Source organism: Lepisma saccharinum, chromosome 22 (genome assembly GCF_977018435.1).
Source record: "Lepisma saccharinum chromosome 22, izLepSacc3.1, whole genome shotgun sequence".
NCBI classification, from domain to species: domain Eukaryota; kingdom Metazoa; phylum Arthropoda; class Insecta; order Zygentoma; family Lepismatidae; genus Lepisma; species Lepisma saccharinum.
The window spans coordinates 32707054-32724767 of NC_139250.1; the positions used below are offsets into that span (position 1 = coordinate 32707054).

The 17714-nt window shown below is 38.0% G+C and overlaps 1 pseudogene across 1 annotated transcript; it reads right to left on the bottom strand.

Moving 5' to 3' along the window:
• Window positions 1-8438: 8438 nt before the first annotated feature.
• LOC146004560 (ADP-ribosylarginine hydrolase CG2909 pseudogene) lies at window positions 8439-16960 on the bottom strand (annotated as a pseudogene). The gene is made up of 2 exons (XR_014443944.1): window positions 16722-16960; window positions 8439-10397 (listed from the first exon to the last, which is right to left on the bottom strand). The product of XR_014443944.1 is annotated as an ADP-ribosylarginine hydrolase CG2909 pseudogene (transcript).
• Window positions 16961-17714: the final 754 nt, after the last annotated feature.

Genomic DNA, 17714 nt, shown 5'->3' on the forward strand with positions numbered 1-17714 from the left:
TTAAAAGTTGAAAAAATGTCTTTGCGAGTCCAAGATTTAATAAAAATTGTTGCCTGAATAGTATAAAAATTGTTGCCTGAATAGTATAAATAGTGTTATTTGAGTAATAATAACCCTAATAAACAGAAGTTGAGAACACACACTTAGTGTGTCGAAAATGTAACTAAAAGTCTTTCCTGAATAGTACAAATAGTGTTATTTTTGTAAAAAATTAATATCAAGTTGTAAAATAATAGGTTAAAAGTTGAAAAAATGTCTTTGTGAGTCCAAAATTTAATAAAAAATGTTGCCTGAATTGTACAAATAGTGTTATTTTGGTAAAAAATTAACATAAAGTTGTAAAATAATAAGTTAAAAGTTGAAAAAATGTCTTTGCGAGTCCAAAATTTAATAAAAAATGATGCCTGAATAGTATAAATAGTGTTATTTTGGTAAAAAATTAACATAAAATTGTAAAATAATAAATTAAAAGTTGAAAAAATGTCTTTGCGAGTCCGAAATTTAATAAAAAATGTTGCCTGAATAGTACAAATAGTGTTATTTTTGTAAAAATAAGGATAAGCTGTGAAAATGTTTGACATAAAGTCAAAGTTTGGTAAAAAATAAACTCAAAATTAAGTTAAATAGCACACAGTAACATACATTTACTACCTAAATCAATAATCAAAGGGTCCTAGGTTCGTTACCCCGTGATAAAAGCAAATGGTGAAAACTGTAGGCCCCGTCCCTGATAGCTCTCCCTTCTTCATAGTACAGACAAAAAAAACCTGCGCTAAAGCGTTCTGTGCCTTGGGGCAACCCTGAGCGGAATATTAATTGGCGGCTGAAACCAGTTCTACAAGCGACGCATAGCTTCAGAGATTTGACCCTTGCTGCGCATTTCCAGACATCCTTTGTTGTCTGGTTGAATCCCTCCCCTGCCCTACAGTATTGCATAGCTTTCCCCTGTTATTGCGTACTGGTTAACCTTGGAAAAACCGGTTCTGAAAATCTACCGACGCGTTCTCTGATTGGTCAATCAGGATCTTTCTTTGTTCTGACGTTGTGACGTCATTTGACCTTGAGCGCACTTCCCCCAAATTCCTTTCTCCTCTACCTTCACCGCCGAGTCGAGATTCTGAGACAGTATTCTGTCTAGCATCTCGTACCATCGTGTTTCATACCATAATAACATACATTATTACATAGTACTAATTAATAATATTACATATCGCGGGTTCGAGTACCGGGACCGCCTTCTTTCGTACCATTAACACCTTTCATAGCGGTTCATAAACCATAAAAACTTATTTTCAATATTATAAACATTAATATTAACATTTTATACATTACATACTTTGCAGTAATGAATATAAAACCATATGCATACCGTTTAGTACCTCTAATTACCTTCTATATACATATTTTTCATAAAATAAATAATTATATATTTATAAAAGTTATAAACATGCAAATACATAAATGTAAAGTATTCTAAGTACATGCAAATGAATTCTAAGTACATGCAAATTAATTAAAACCCGTGCAAATTAGTTATAAGTACATGCAAATTAATTGCGAATATTAAACGCCCGAGGGCACAAACATCCACTGGCTGGGATCAATACTACTCATGTGAGGAGGAAATCCCCGGTTGTAGCAAGGATTGGTGTCTTCTGATGCTCTTGACCTCATTCGCCTCCCCCCTCCAATCTGTGCTTTCCTGGCCACTCCTTTAAACGACAGCTCTGTGGGCTTTCCTCGTGCCTGTATCTGAAGGCAATAGTTGACGGACGCATTTCAATTGAATAATTCACCAGTTACGGAACCAACTCTAATCGTGGGGATTGCCACATCTCTCGCTATGCTAATTGAAGATTTATGTTTTCATTTTGAAAGCCAAGAGGGTGACAATCGCCTCTATTCCGATCATTTATTTTTATTATCATATTTTTCTATTTATTTTTACTTATTTATTCTACTTCCATAAGTGTGTCATTACCTAAGGCCAGGCCCGTATCCAGATCCGCGCGCGCGCGCGTGTGTGTAGGTATGCATCTATGTATGTATGTATACATATACATATATACAGTGGCGGCTATTTGGGGGACCTGGGGGCAGTTGACCCCAACTTTTTTGCCACTTTTGCCCCGTACTATGGCCTCTTAATGCTTGTCTACCAAGATAGAGTAACTGTCCTTGCCCCCTCCCCTCCCATGTTTTGGCACCCAAACACCGATACTGGTTAGAAGTATTCGGTTAGTTCCGAGTTTTAAAATTAAAAATGTTTTCAGATTTACTTGCTTTTGTTATAACAGAACCATTGAACAGCCACGATAATTCTATGTTTAGAAAATAATATATTTATAAATTAATTTATACGCATTAGCAATTATTATTACAATAAAGAATTCTAAATGCAAGTTACGAAGGATCGTAGTGGGCTATGGTTAATAATAAAAAAGAAAACATATGACAGAGACATTTTCACCTGGTAGCCAGTAGTGGCAATTGGGTGCCAAAACTGGAGGACAAGGACAATTGACTTTCTCTTAGTAGACAAGTTTGAGTTTTAGTTTTAGGTCCACTTTTATGCACTACTGCCTCCTCATACCCCCCTTCAATCGCCGCCACTGCTGGTAGCCTTTCATCACTGGTTATAAAACTAAAAGTATCCAATATCGCAGACTGCAGACTTCTGGGGACTGTCTCTCTACACAACAAACACATTCATTTATGCAAGGACAGAACTGATATTTTTACAAGTTTGAAAAATCATCGATGTTATTTTCGTATCTTTTTATAGGTTCACATTTAAAAAATCCATGGCTCACGGAAGGGGCCATGGCCCCCATGGCCCCTCCCCTGGGTACGGGCCTGCCTAAGGCTATGTCCGAAAGGTGCAAGACCGTAGAATGGTCTCGCAGTCCTGGACTGCACTTCGACTGCAGCGCCAAATACGATCAGTATATAAAACTGAGGACACGTTGTTTCTTCCCGTGTTTTAAACACTTCTTTTTCACCATAGAAATCACAAAGCATTTTCAAATGTTCTTATACATACATTTCCACACATTAGATGAACTTCAACCAACAACTTGCTGGCTTTCTACCTCCGCGATTTGAAACTAACGAACAACGAGTCTACGAGTCACGTGATCAAGCCTGCAACGATGCGTGCTCCGCGCTGTGGTGATTGCTTGTTAATTACTTGCCTCATTGTTTTAATGAGTACAGATGTCAGCACTTTCGCTACTCTGAAACGGTCGATAGTTATCCACGTTTGAGATTTTGGAATTCACAAGTGAATGTGAGATTTGGACAACATGCAGCAATAGTGAAATTGTATAGCGACACACAAGTTTATTAGTGAGCATTTCAACATGAGTGTTTCAAGAAACAACCTTGATGTAATAGGCCTATAAGTATTCTTATACTTGATGACTGGAAATCTGGATTGAGAGTGTGCTCCTATTCGTAGCATTGCTTGGCCTTGAACCTATTCCCTATTCCAAGGAAATATATGAAATTATATGCATTTAATATCTGCAGATCGCCAAATGTCACTGCAAGCTTTGTAGATTTAATAATAACAGTACTCTTGAACACAAATGTGCATGTGTCGTTGACATTGTTATTAATTCTAGGATTATCGTTATAAACAGATTTCTTTTCTTCCAATCTTCATATATTTTTTGAAACATCCAACCTGGTTTTCGATTATTGCTTAAAAAATAATGTTTAATAAAGTGGCAAATGAAAAACTTATAAGAACCAATACGAACTCTTAAAAACAAGTACAATAATTGTTTTAGTGCGGCAGAAATTTTAATAAAATTGTGTGTAATTTTTGTCGTGCTGTGGGAAGTGGTAACTCTCAGATGTAAAAATGAATAATAACTTCCATATTGTGATCATTAAGAATGGCATAACAGATACTTACCAAAGAAAATCACTAACATAATACTTATGTTGCCCCGTGGCGGTCCCTCCATGGGGATTTCTCTCGAAATCAACGTTTCGAAAAGTGACGCTGAAGAAAATCTTTCACCGTGGCGTTGGACGTTTGTTTACTTCACTTACCCTCGTCGCATAGACAGCCTCATCTTTCTACCCTCAACGGCCTGATGCCGAGTATTTCCGACCATGAACGAAGGTAAACGATCCACACAAGCTGAACTCCCATAGCGGATTCGCTTTTTCTCGAGTTCTTTTGCTATGTGTTGCTGTTTAATTGCGTCATAGTGATACTTTTGAGCAGTAGCGTGCGCAGGATTTTATCAAGGGGGTTATTTCTAAATCTTTCTCCAAATTCACATTACCATTGTTTTATTATACTTTAATTAAATAATAATACTCATAATTAATTAATAATACTTATAATTAATTAATTAGCTGAATTACTACTAATAATACTACTAATACCACCACTACTATTAAGTAGTAGAGATCTACATAAATATAGTATTTATGAAAGCAATAGAACGAAATTACTTTCTAGTCATTCGATTCTTATCAAATTCTGGGAGCATTTTTTTATTTCTTAGTTACGAAATAATTGTCTGGTGAACGAGGTGAGACATTTTAAGTGTGAAGAAAATTCATAAAAACAAGAAAATATATTAAAATAAATTGAAATAATCAATGTATGGAACTCATCCAAGGAGCTGCGGTGGTCTGGTCGGTAAAGCGTCTGACATCCAGGCGGGAGATCCGGGTTCGATAATCGATTCCCGGAATTGGTTGGAATTTTTCCGGTTTCTTCCTCGCATAAATGTCCCCGATAATTCACTTCTGGATTGTCTCGCTGTTCTTACCAACAAGACATTTTGCAATAGTTAAGCTTATTGTCGTTTGAATAATTGTCTAGTCAACAAGGTGAGACATTTTAAAGAGAGACATTCAAACATGTTGCGGTAAACAATGGGAAGGCGGACTGGTGACTGTATTCTCGTCCGCCTAGCCTGTGTCTATACATTAGCCGCTTACAACGAACCAAGAACCTTCTATAGTTAATTCTCATTGTTCACAAAAAAAAATACATGTCCATTGAACAATGGAGTACGTAGAGGAGTGGCTGATGAGGTTACAGCCCCAACCGAAATTTTGAGAAAATCAATTTTCAAATAAAAATCCGTTAAGAACTTTAAAAAATCAAAATGCGTAAATGCGAAACCTCTTTTAAAGTGAGTCCCTATTACCAATTTTGTCTTTGAATACAATCGACTGAAAAGCTCCAAAAATACGAAATATTTTATTCTGCATCCTGCCCTCCAAAACGAAGTCATGTACTATCTACATTTACTATTCCAGCCCCTCCCGAAAAAAGAATCCTGTGTATGCCAGTGTATTGAACATTGTTGCAACTGAGATACAAAACAACTTTTCTCTCTTTTAAATCATAGCTGCCCTCATATTTTATTTTCAAGAATTCGTGTTAATTTTCAAGGCATTCACTCTGAAAGACGCGTATGCTTGGAATGCTATGCCTTTCTCCGTGCTGAATGGAAATAATAATTCAAATTATTATTATTATTATTAGTAGTAGTAGTAGTAGTAGTAATAGTAATAGTATTGCCCAGATCTTTGACTGGGATAAATTGGCCATTTAATTTTCTTTCCACAGCATTTTTCATAATATTTTACAAGCTCAAGGGGGGGGTTAAACCCCGTAACCCCCCACCTTGCGTACGCCACTGCTTTTGAGTGTAGTAAGTCCATCATTTCCTAATCTTGTTACGAACTAGCGTCTGACATTCATAACGAACTGGAAAAATATTCTACAGTCTAAGCGCCTGCGAAATGCCTCAAGTTACCTTGGCTAAACGCTGCGAAATATAGCTTCCGAGGGAACAGCTCCAGTCCACCTGTTCCACCAGCTCCAAGAACAAAGTTTCAACGCACGCAGCGGCAGGACAAGAAAACGAATTTGCGAGTGTTGTATGACTGACCGGTTGAAGACAAAAGCTTTCGGTTCATTGAACTTTGCAGAAAATACAGCAAACGAACACCTATCCTAACTAAATATAAAACCTAAAACGAAATCGTACACAATCAGAGGCGTCTCGTGAACGCATGCGTCAATTGTGGGAAAAAGGACAGCTTGCTCTGCGACGACATTAATGAGCATTTCTACATTCTAATTTCCTCATATAGGAGAAGTATTTATTTTACACGAGAGCGCTCAACTAAGATTATATTACGTTTCTTGGATCTGAAGTGATGCATGTGTCAATTGTGGGAAAAGAATTATTACTTTCTTTCACTTCAGATCCAAGAAATGTAATATAAGCTTAGCTGAGCGCTCTCGTGTAAAATAAATAGCTTTTCTATATGAAGAAATTAGAATGTAGAAATGCTCATTAATGTCGTCGCAGAGCAAGCTGTCCTTTTCCCCACAATTAACGCATGCGCAGAATGCACCGCATGCGTTCACAAGACGCCTCTGTACACAATGCATTTTCAAACGAGTCACTACAACTCTGTAAAATGAATAACTGGATATTCTTCCAGTGGCAAATTATATTGTTGTCCTTGTTTGTTCCTGAGAAGGGTGTTCTGAACAGTTCGGGTTTTGTCACATTAACAACTTGTACTAATCTAGCGTACGTCATGGAAAAACTCAGCCATCTGTATGCCATTATTGCATTAAGGACGTTTGAATTACAAAAAAATTCAACTCTATATAAAAAAATAAAAACGTCAACTTATTAATCTACGAATAAAAAGATCAAAACAAGTTTCGACAAAACATTATTTTTCTTCTTTAATTATTCAGAAATTGCTTTTATTAAATTTTTCTTTGTTGCGCATCCACTATTTTGTTTTTAATGTTTTCTTTATGTTATATCATATTTCCTTTAAAATTATTATTGGCATATAATTTAACGTGGCTCATGTATGTCACTTCTGACAATTTGTAATGTATCGTATATTTATTTTGGTTCGTTTCAAAAAGGGTTGGATTTTACTTGGTCTACTGCATTATATTAAGACACCCAAGGAGGGGGGAGGGGGGTAAGTACAAGTAACCTGTTCCCCTGCCCGATTTAGCACCGCTCGCCACTGCAGTGTTGCCTTATTGCTAAAAGTTATATCGAGCTTTATGGTCAGAAACTGCCAGTTTCGTAAGTTTTGTGATTTCCAATTCATCCTCGATATTTCACTTTTTCTGCAATTATTGCACTCCTTTTGATTCGATTTCGAGACTTTTAGATTCATTTTCAGTAAGAACCTGAGCATTTCTGCAACGTTAATAATGATACACACACATACACAGACACATACATGTAATACTTAAAATATTTCCAGTGCGGGAATTTTTGTAACTACTCTTGAAGCAATGAGATAGCAAAAGTTTCCACCCAAGAGCCAAAAATTGGTAAGCAGACAGGGGGGTGCACAAACCAGAGGAGGGAATTCAACCCCATCACCCTTCAAGTACCACCTTGTGTGTGTATGTGTGTGTAGCTAAAACAGGCTACCACACTATGCCAAATATTTAGTTATTTGTAATAGCTTTACCACATTCCAAAAATATATTCTTCTTTCCATTTCATGTTCCTTTTGTATTGCTTTATTTGTTTTCTGCCTTGGCTCTACCTATTATGTATTTATATTACTTTCCAAGGCAAGTTATCTGCATTACACAATCAAAAACTAACAAAACGGTTCGATCGAACTAAAATACATTGAATAACTACCACACAAACATCATGGATATTGAGAAAATAGTTTTCTTTAATGACAGCCCAGTTTACGAATATATAAAAATTCTATTTATTTAGTGATTATATATAAACACAAAATTACAAAAGGAATAATCCCCACATATAAAATTACATGATCCAATTAATAAATTACTCTATCTGAAATGTATAAAGGAGTGGTTCGTACGCTGACCTAGACCAGCAATAATAGATTTTAAAACTAACCGCCTTCTGCAAGCTAGCTTCAACAGTCACGTAATCCATGCCTAAAAAACAGGATTACTGTCATTAAACAAAAAATAATACTGAACATCCATAAAAGTTATATATATATATATATATATATATATATATATATATATATATAAAGGATCATGTTGTGATTCTATCATTACACTTTCAAAACAGTCTTTTCTTCCAACTGTACTGTAGCCCCTCTCCCCCCTCACACACACATACAAAGTACCTTTCTGAATCCGGACGTATAAGCAGAAAGTATTTCTCACATACTCTTATTGTCATTTATCAAACAAATGATATATGATTAAGCAATGTAAAAATATTAATCTATTGAAATTGTCTTAACCCTAGGTTACCCGAGGCCCACCTCCTATATATATATATATATATATATATATATATATATATATATATATATATATATATATATATATATATATATATTCGATTTTTGAACTGTTAATTTTTTTTAGAAAATAAATTACATTGTTCCCTACGGCGTTACCAAAATTTCTGTATCACTTTTGTTCATAAAAATATAATTGTAATGTATATAGAAGTAAAATGCACTAGGTGGGCCTATCAGTTGTCATCTTTGAATGCATGTTATTCGAAACACTCATGCCACTGAAAATGCACAATTGGTTGGTAATGATAGTAATGTTGATAATTATTATTAGTAATGAAAAATACACATCTATAAACAAAAAAAGCATTATTGAATTTTTTCTTGTGAGTTTTAGTGCACTCATTCAATAGTTGGTTATTTCTTATTAATGCTGATAATTTACAAAATTATTATAATTAATAAATAACTTCATATATTTATATAATAAAAAACAAGATTTCTTGACTTTTAATGATAAAAAGAAGTGTGGGCCTGTAATCCCCCCCCTCCCTTAGGTAAGTACGTTTCTCGTACAACACGGGTAAGCTAGGGTTAAGAAAATAGTAAAAGAGTTATTTAACACAACATTTACTGGCAAACACATGTTGCGGCTGGTGAGTCCTGATTTTCTACGACATTCTGCACGGTATCTTTCAATTCTTCCACCATTTTTTGGGCATAATCTGAAATATGTATCACTCCCCACTTGGTAGATGCAACGTGCAGATTAACTCCTGACACTTTTTCGTTGATGTGAGGATTCTGGAGCTCTGGAACCTGGCTGGAACATGCCGCTGCAGGGTCACCGGAAGTCCACAAACTGCCAGCCCAGTATTCGTTTCCGGGCATGGAATTGGAATCCCAAGCATACGTCACCACGAGCAACTTTCCGGAATCATCTCCCATCAGCTTCTCGTGCGGATTGCGTTTGGAGAAATGAAGTCGAATTTTGGTTCCTTCGACGAACTCCCCGTCGGTGACGCCACCGCAAGAACTCTCCAGGAACCAGCTGAAGTTAACGTCCGATATGTTTTCGAGAGTCAGGGAACGGAAACAGGAGTCGAACGCGTCCATGAACAGCTTCTCCTGGTGATGGCTTATTTTCCACACCCCTAGACCGAACCCCACGACGTGAACATACGCTTGCTTGTTTTCTTTCGATGCTCTAGCGTTGGCATCCAAGAGCACGGTTGCTGCCGTCACTTCCACTCGCTTCCTGTAGATGTTGTCGTTGAAGTAGAGGTCCTCGTAATCCAACTTGGTGTAGTCTGTGCTCTTGGTAGCTTCCTGGTACAATGGAAAGTGAGGCACCTCGTAGAATGTGGCCCAAATTTTCTTATGAGATGCCTCAGCCGATGACGACGTAGACTGAGGTCCGTAACCATTCTTCTTAACGTTCTGGATCTTGCTGAGGACAACCTCTTGCCAATCCATCAAGTTCTTCTTCTTCATCCTTGCTCCAACCACGCCTATGATGATTCCTGGCGATTCCAAAGAACTTGGAGAGGCGGGCACCCCCCGATTCTGTCTGTTACCGTCGTTAATGAACACGCTCGGCGAAGACACTGTCAGCAAAGCGGAGAGTTTCATTTCATCATAACTGAGACAGTCCTTCAGCAACAACGGGGCTTTCTCGCTACTCTTGCCAACGTCCTCCCAACCTCCAACGCCCGATGTGCCATCGAGGAGAACATACGTGTCACGTTCACCACAAAACACAGCACTGCGTTTGATAAATAGTCTTTGCACCAAGTCCACCAGGCTCATATCTTGATACAGGTTTTTCTCGATTCTGCTTCCATGTTTGGTCTTGTGTTCCAGAAAGTCGCAGAAGAGTGGGAGCGCCTTTTCGTGCACCAATGGGTACGTGGTGTTTATGTTGGTCTCCAGAAGGGACTCAAGTTCTTGATCTTTGTCCAGAAGAAACTCGCAGCGAGTTGTCTGCACAGGAAACGGCTGGGGAAAGCTCTTGCTGCGTTTCACCAGTTCTTCCACCTTGACGTCATCAGGAGGAATCACATCCACGCAACCTCGAAGGTACTTCAACAAAATGGCCATCGTTCTGCAGCCTGGGCGTTTACCTGAAAAGATTAATTAAATCGTTAATTATGTGTTCGTAATTTTGCCTGTAGTATTGTATGACTGTGAAATTTGGTCCCTTACATTAATAGAGGAACATAAATTAAGAGCATTTGAAAATACAATCATCAGGAAAATATTTGGCCTTAAAAGTGATGAGGAGACAGGTGAGTGGTTGTATTTATCTCCAGACTTAGGTGGGCAGGCCATGTGGCACGAATAGGAGAGGAAAGAACTGTTTACAAGATTATTTTTGGGAAACCTGATTTTAAGAGACCACTAGGCAGGCCAGGACGAAGATGGAGAGATCACGATGAGATGGCCCATAAGGAAATCTGTAGGGATGGAAAAGAGTGGATAGATCTTGCTCGAGATAGGGACAGATGGAATTCCTGTGTTGCTGCAGCCATGAACCTTCGGGTTTAAGAAGGCTCGAGAGTTAGTTAGTTAGTTAATTATGTATTCGTATGGAACCGATCACCATATTAGTATTAGACACGACGGTCTACCGAAGCCAACGCCGGTGGATTTGTCCTGGTTCACTGGTAACAAGTAGGCCCAACCTCACTTCTACATAATTTCTTCTATTTAACTCCGATAAGATACCTTAGGCTTTTTTTCTGTTTCTTTCTTTTAGTACTCCAACCTCTAAACTTCACCTCAATATCCTATATAATCAGTACTAAAGAGTTAAAGTTGAAATATAATCCTGTAACATATTTATAATGCTAAAACTACTTAATTGTAATAACTTCATTATCATTTTGTTTATGTATATTGTATGCATAGGCTATGCTTTGTGATGTAAAAACTTCATCTACTCTGACCAACCTCGTATTTTATTCCCTATCATATTTTATAGTTGTTTTTTTTGCAATATAACTACACTTACACTTATCTATACCTTAAATTTTCTTTTTCAAAAATTGTATTATTTCAGTTACTCTTACTTACACTCCCATCTATTTAAAAACACACGTACACACACAAAAAAAAGTAACCACAATTATTAAAATATTATTTACAGTTACAGGTGTATGTACACATAAAAAAATGCAACTCATTTTATTTGTGTACTTACTGTATGTAAACAAGGTACGTTCTGGCCACCAGAACTAATATTGTAATCAAAATACATGTAATATCATAAATAAAATAAAGTATGTACACATAAATGAAAAACTGGGAAACCGGTAAATTCGAAGCAAAAGACGTCCTTGTTTATATTTAAGGCGCCACGCATACCCTCGAACGTATGCGGGTGGAGGTGTGTTGCTTCGGGGGATTCCTCCTTATTTAATTGGTTCTCCCCTCGCCCATCTTCCACGCGTCAGTGTTCAAATTGGATTATTTTTGGTGGGAAGGGTTGAAAATGATGGCATCAATTGACAGGCAAGAATGGTGTTTTCATGGTGAAACCTTGAAGAATTAAACAGGCATCAGGTGTAAGGGGGACGGTACCTACCATACTTTACGTTTTCTTTCCCTAATGTAACATAAACGTGATGAGAGTTATTTTGATGTTAAGGTGGGAGTTTGTAGTGAAAGTATTGTGATGTTTGAATGACTGTCGTTGGTTGATTGATTGATTGATTTAGTTTATTTTACTTCGCGTTTTGTGCCTCTTGGCTAATTTGCGAAGATGGGGATGAGTGATGAAATGATGAAATTGATGAATGGACATTCACAAACAACCAAGCCCGACCGGGATTCGAACCCGTGACCCTTGGCGTCGCAGCGCGATGTGCTAACCACTCGGCCACAGGGTCGGGCGACTGTCGTTGGTTAGGACCGACTTCTGTAGATATGTAAACAACGATGGCTGGGTTCATAATATGGAATACTATAGCGGGTTGCAATATGGAATAAGGTAGGTGAGCCAACATGGCCTACTTTACGAAAATCATATTAGTGTTTAACACAGTTTTAACAAATGTCACTACATTCATGTGTCCAGTCCGCCTCTGGCGCACTATGCAGAAAACCAACAGTCTCGAGCTGCCAGCACCCATTTTATGTCAGTTACTGTGATGAGGAGGGAGCAGATTGGTCGTCGCTGTTATTTTCAGGTCAGTAAGAAATATGTGTGGGTACATCCTCGAAATTAACGAATGTTCATACAAATTCCCTTTTCTTTAAAACTAATTTAATTATATTTTTGATCATATAGTATGACCGATTTACCTTACCATCTCGGTCTTCCCCGCGATTTTTTCTCGCTCTCTGAAAACGACACAACTGTCTCTATCCGGCAAACAATTTTCCCACAGACCCAGCCATCTATCCAACCATAAAATGAAACAAGAGTTTACAGGATTCTTGTTGGGAAACCTGATGGTAAGAGACCAGTAGGCAGGCCCAGACGAAGATGGAGGGATAACGTTGAGATGGACTTAAAGGAAATCGGTAGGGATGGAAAAGAGTATATAGATCTTGCTCAGGATGGGAACAGATGGAAGGCCTGTGTTGCTGCAGCCATGAACCTTCGAGTTTAAGAAGGCTAGAGAGTTATTTAGTTAGTTAGATCCGGAATCGAGTTCCTAAGGTGGCCCATGGCTGATTACGTTTATTTTACTTCCCTTTTCTGCCACTTTGGGATAATCGCGAAGATGAGAATGAGTGATGAAATGGATGAAGGGATAGATACAAAGACCACCTATTTCCAGGCCGGGATTCGAACCCGTGACCTCTGGTGTCGTAGGGGCTGTGCTAACCACTTGGGCCCGGAGGTCGGCTATTCGTCGTTACTGTATACATACTGCATGCCAACAATCAAAAGTTTGAGACCAACAATTTTCCATAAACATGAATTAAATACGTTTTCTTGAGCGCAAACAACATTTTTCTAAGCAACTATAAGCAGTGGACCACCTTTGGATCCCCTGTTACCAAGGTGACCCATATGTAACGCTTTATAATTATTTTTTAAAAATAAAAGTTAGAAGCAATTTTACATTTGGTCCACGTTGCTAATTAGTTATACAAGTTATTCTTTAAATTTCAGAAAATTATCTCTGATTAGAGGTTTGTAAATTGCCCTAGAAGCTTAACCATGGCCACCTTTGGTTTACGAGGGTCACTATTTATATTTTGAGCCTAACAATGAAAAAAACAGGAATTTGGCATTGAAAACTGCTTTATTGTTTTTCGAAGTATTCTCCTTTATGGTCAATACACTTTTGCATTCGTTCGAACCATTTGTCAAAGCAGTTTTTCCAATCTTCTTGAGACACCTCCATAATATATTTTTTGAACGCATCAACGGCGTCTTCCGCCGACGAAAATCGTTGTCCACGCAATTTATTCTTGACATTCGGGAACAAGAAGAAGTCATTGGGTGCCAAATCAGGACTGTACGGCGGATGACCCATCAATTCGATTTTTTGACTGTTCATAAAGTCGGTTGTTAGACGAGATGTGTGACAGCTGGCATTGTCTTGATGAAGAATGATCCGACGGCGTTTGTTTGTTTTCCGTATTTGACCGAAGACCTCTGGCAAACAAATTGTTGTGTACCATTCAGAGTTGACCGTTCTACGTTCCTCTAAAGGCACAGTTGTCATGATGACCAGTTTTCCCGAAAAAACAGCGACCATTTGTTTCGATGTGCTTCGAGCGCGAACAACTTTTGTTGGATTGGGTTCATCTTGAAACACCCATACAGTCGACTGCTGTTTACGTTCCGGCTCATATGCATATATCCATGATTCGTCACCTGTTACAATCTTATATACGTCTTTTGAAGCACCACGATTGTATTTATTGAGCATTTGTTTGCACCAATTGACGCGAGCGTCTATTTGAGTTTTTGTCAAATTGTGTGGGATCCAACGAGAACATACCTTTCTCACAGCTAAATGATCATGTAATATTTTATATATGCTGGTGGAACTAATGCCTATGGTTGCCTCAATCTCACAGTATGTCACATGACGATCTTGCAGTATTAGGTTTTGCACAGCATCAATGTTTTCTTGAACAACAATTGATTTTGGACGACCTTCGCGAATCTCGTCGGTGAGCGAATGGCGGCCACGATTAAATTCGTTATACCAGCGTTTCACAGTGGCAAAGGATGGGGCTTCATCGCCAAATGTGGAAGTAAGTTGATCGATGCACTCTTGTCTTGATAATCCAATTCGAAAATCGAAAAAAAAATCATCGCACGAAAATGTTCACGAGTTAATTCCATTTTTTTGTTGTCGCGCAATCTCCAAGGCAACATAAACAACACAAATCAAGCTATTGACAAAACATTTGAAGTACGTTATGGTCAATAATGCCAGACGATTCCGTGCAAACGTCAAATCGCGCCTAACTTCAATCAGTGTTGCCAAGGCTCAAAATATAAATAGTGACCCTCGTACCTTCCATATACAGAGCGTTGCCATTATTTTCGTTATCTCTTTACATATGAGTAAGAAACGACAGGTATGGGAAGAACAAAATAGTCAAGACGCAAGAAATAAAATAAATAGCCTACCTAAAGGTGGCAATTCAGTCAGTGCCCAGATGAAAGAACAGATTTGAAATTTATCATACAAAAAGATACATAGGCTAGGTAGTTTAGATTTGTGTACGATAAATTTCAAATATTTAATTTCATCTGGGCACTGATTGAATATCATTGCCAGATCAGGCACGTATCTAGAAATTTATTTCGGGGGGGGGGGGTCCGAACAAAATTTCTCAGAAATAATAATAACAATATAAACGTTTAAATTAAAATAAAATTTATTAAATTAAAATAATAGTAATTAATAAATATTAAGTAAAGATTGTATTGCTATTATTACATTAATAGGTAAAAGAACGGTATAAGAATAGAGATATAAAAGCATGTATTCATTACCTGGCGTACGTGTAGTTAAGATCGCTAATATTTGTATGAAAGCAACTGCACTGCCAAGGAAATCAGTGCCAAATAGATAAAGAATTTAATAGTTATTATATAACAAGAAAGAATCCAGTTGACGAAAATTAAAGTTTCAGATTAATACTATATTTGGTACTGCCATTCAAAGTTCGGGGGAAATAAACCTCGATTATACATCAAATGCTAAACAAGTATATTTTCATTATTTAATTTTTGTACTTGGTAAGTCTTTCGGGGGGGGGGGGGTCCGGACCCCCACCCCTAAATACGTCCTTGAGGCAGATGTCAAACGTACCTGGCACTGTACTCTAACACGACCAGTGTTGCCAGTACACCTCGTAATTTAGAAAAAAATTAATATGGCATAATTAACCCAATAAATGGTACATTTATTGGGAGGTATGCAAATTTGTATATCTTACCGGTCAGTATAATAAAGATAGGGGGATAAAAGCATTCCTCGCAGGGATAAAACTAAGTTTCTTTTGCTGGGGATAAAATTCTTTGTTGGGGGGAAGTCACTGGCATCGAACCAGTTAATTCACACACTGACACACACACACACACGCACACGTTTTATCCATTACAATGGATAATTGGGTATACACAAGTTCCTAGGTGATATAGTAAGTGCAATAGAAATCAAATCATTTTGCATGTGATCAGTAGGGAAGGGATTTTAAGGTGCAGCACCTTTACAAAAATATACCTCTTTTCATGCCGATCGTTTGAGATATGTATTTTAGGACATGAAATCAGTAAAATGAACACACTTAGTTGGACTTTTTGCACGTTTTCGTGAGATTAGCACATTTATCCCCTTTTTACCGCCTCTTTGATGGTTCAGCATCTTCTTGTTTCATTTCATGTTTTGTTAATCAAGATTTGGTGTTTTAAGTCCACTTTATGCACAATAACGCTAATCGGGACTGGCCCTACAGCTTAAAGTAGGATCCGAACCACTATGTGCCTCCACCGGGTATCGAACCCGGGACCCCTTGATTACAAGGCGACGTCGCAACCACTGCGCCATCGGGGAGGCCACAAAACCTTTTTGGCAGAACCACAGTTCCCTATGGCGTCCGCGCGCAGAAGAAAAGAGCATTGAATAAAGGCTTTTATCAGCACCTTTTTTAAATCATTTTCAGAACTTTTTTTTACCTGTCCAGACCATAATTGAGCACCTTAATTTCCTTTCTCTATCATCTGATCATATTCCAAAAATCACTTTGTATATGATAGAGAAATGTTACTACAGTTGGCAACATTCGATCGTGGAAGTAGGGGAGGGGAGGAGAAAAGGGGAGTACAGCGGAGGTTATAACAGTACAGATAAACTTTTTATCTGTTTATAACTTGTTGTTCTCACACAATCACTGCTCAAAGCAAAGTTCTTGCTTTAACGTTCGTGTTTCTACAATTATGCTTATTACAGGTATTATCTACTTACTTTTAAGTTCTCGACTTGACTTGTATGCTTCTTGTATCACATGGATGTTGTTGTTGTGTGCTCACTTCACTTTGACACTGTAAACAAGCCACAAACTCTCTCACAGTTTATATTCTCCCTTCCCGTCAAAGAAACGTACACGCTACGCGGTTTACCTTAACATCACTATTACGCAATATTGCTTCTCTGTGAGCAAATGTCAACGTAATTTCCTCCACATAGAACCGTGCGAATGCGAACTTCCGTTAGCCTGACTCACGTCGTTGCAGTGTTGCCAACCATGAACAAAGAAAATTACCGATTGGTGTGTACACGCACGGGCTATTTGATTCGACCTGTAGTCAGGCAGCAGGAACCATTACGTTGCAAGGTATTACATGGGGTAAATTCAGAATAAGTTAAGGAAAAGCATTCGCCAGAAGAGATGACGAGAAAAAGGGGTGCGAATGGATGCTTGCACACCCCATTTTCAAAACCTATGTTCAACCGGAAACATTAACCCTTACAGTGTCATATTATCTCATGCAGTCACATCAAGTGCCGAATGTTAGGTATTGAAGTGCGACCACTGTTCTTGCCCCTGCCTGGTAAAAATCCTCCCGCCGTCCACTTATATCATTGGCCTCCCTTGAACAAGCTGTTCCTTTCAAATTTCTAAATATGTTGGCGTGCTAAAATCAAGCAAAAATGAAGCAAGTTGCAAGTATTCTTAAGTTTCATTGGCATATTATCATAGATGCCGGCTAAGAATTGAATAGTATTTGATTTAATGGAAAAATCATACATGTATGTTTCATTTTTTCTTCACTTTCAACACCGCATCCCCTAAATTTTATTCCGCACCCTCTCAGCACCCCTGGATGATTAATCCTGGCGCCGCCGATGGTTAAGAGGCTCCACACGTCTACTTGGCCCCGGCAAATTTGTCTGTATATTATACTGGAAATTTTACTTTCATGATAAATAGTACAAAATAGTTCTTCAGTGATGTTT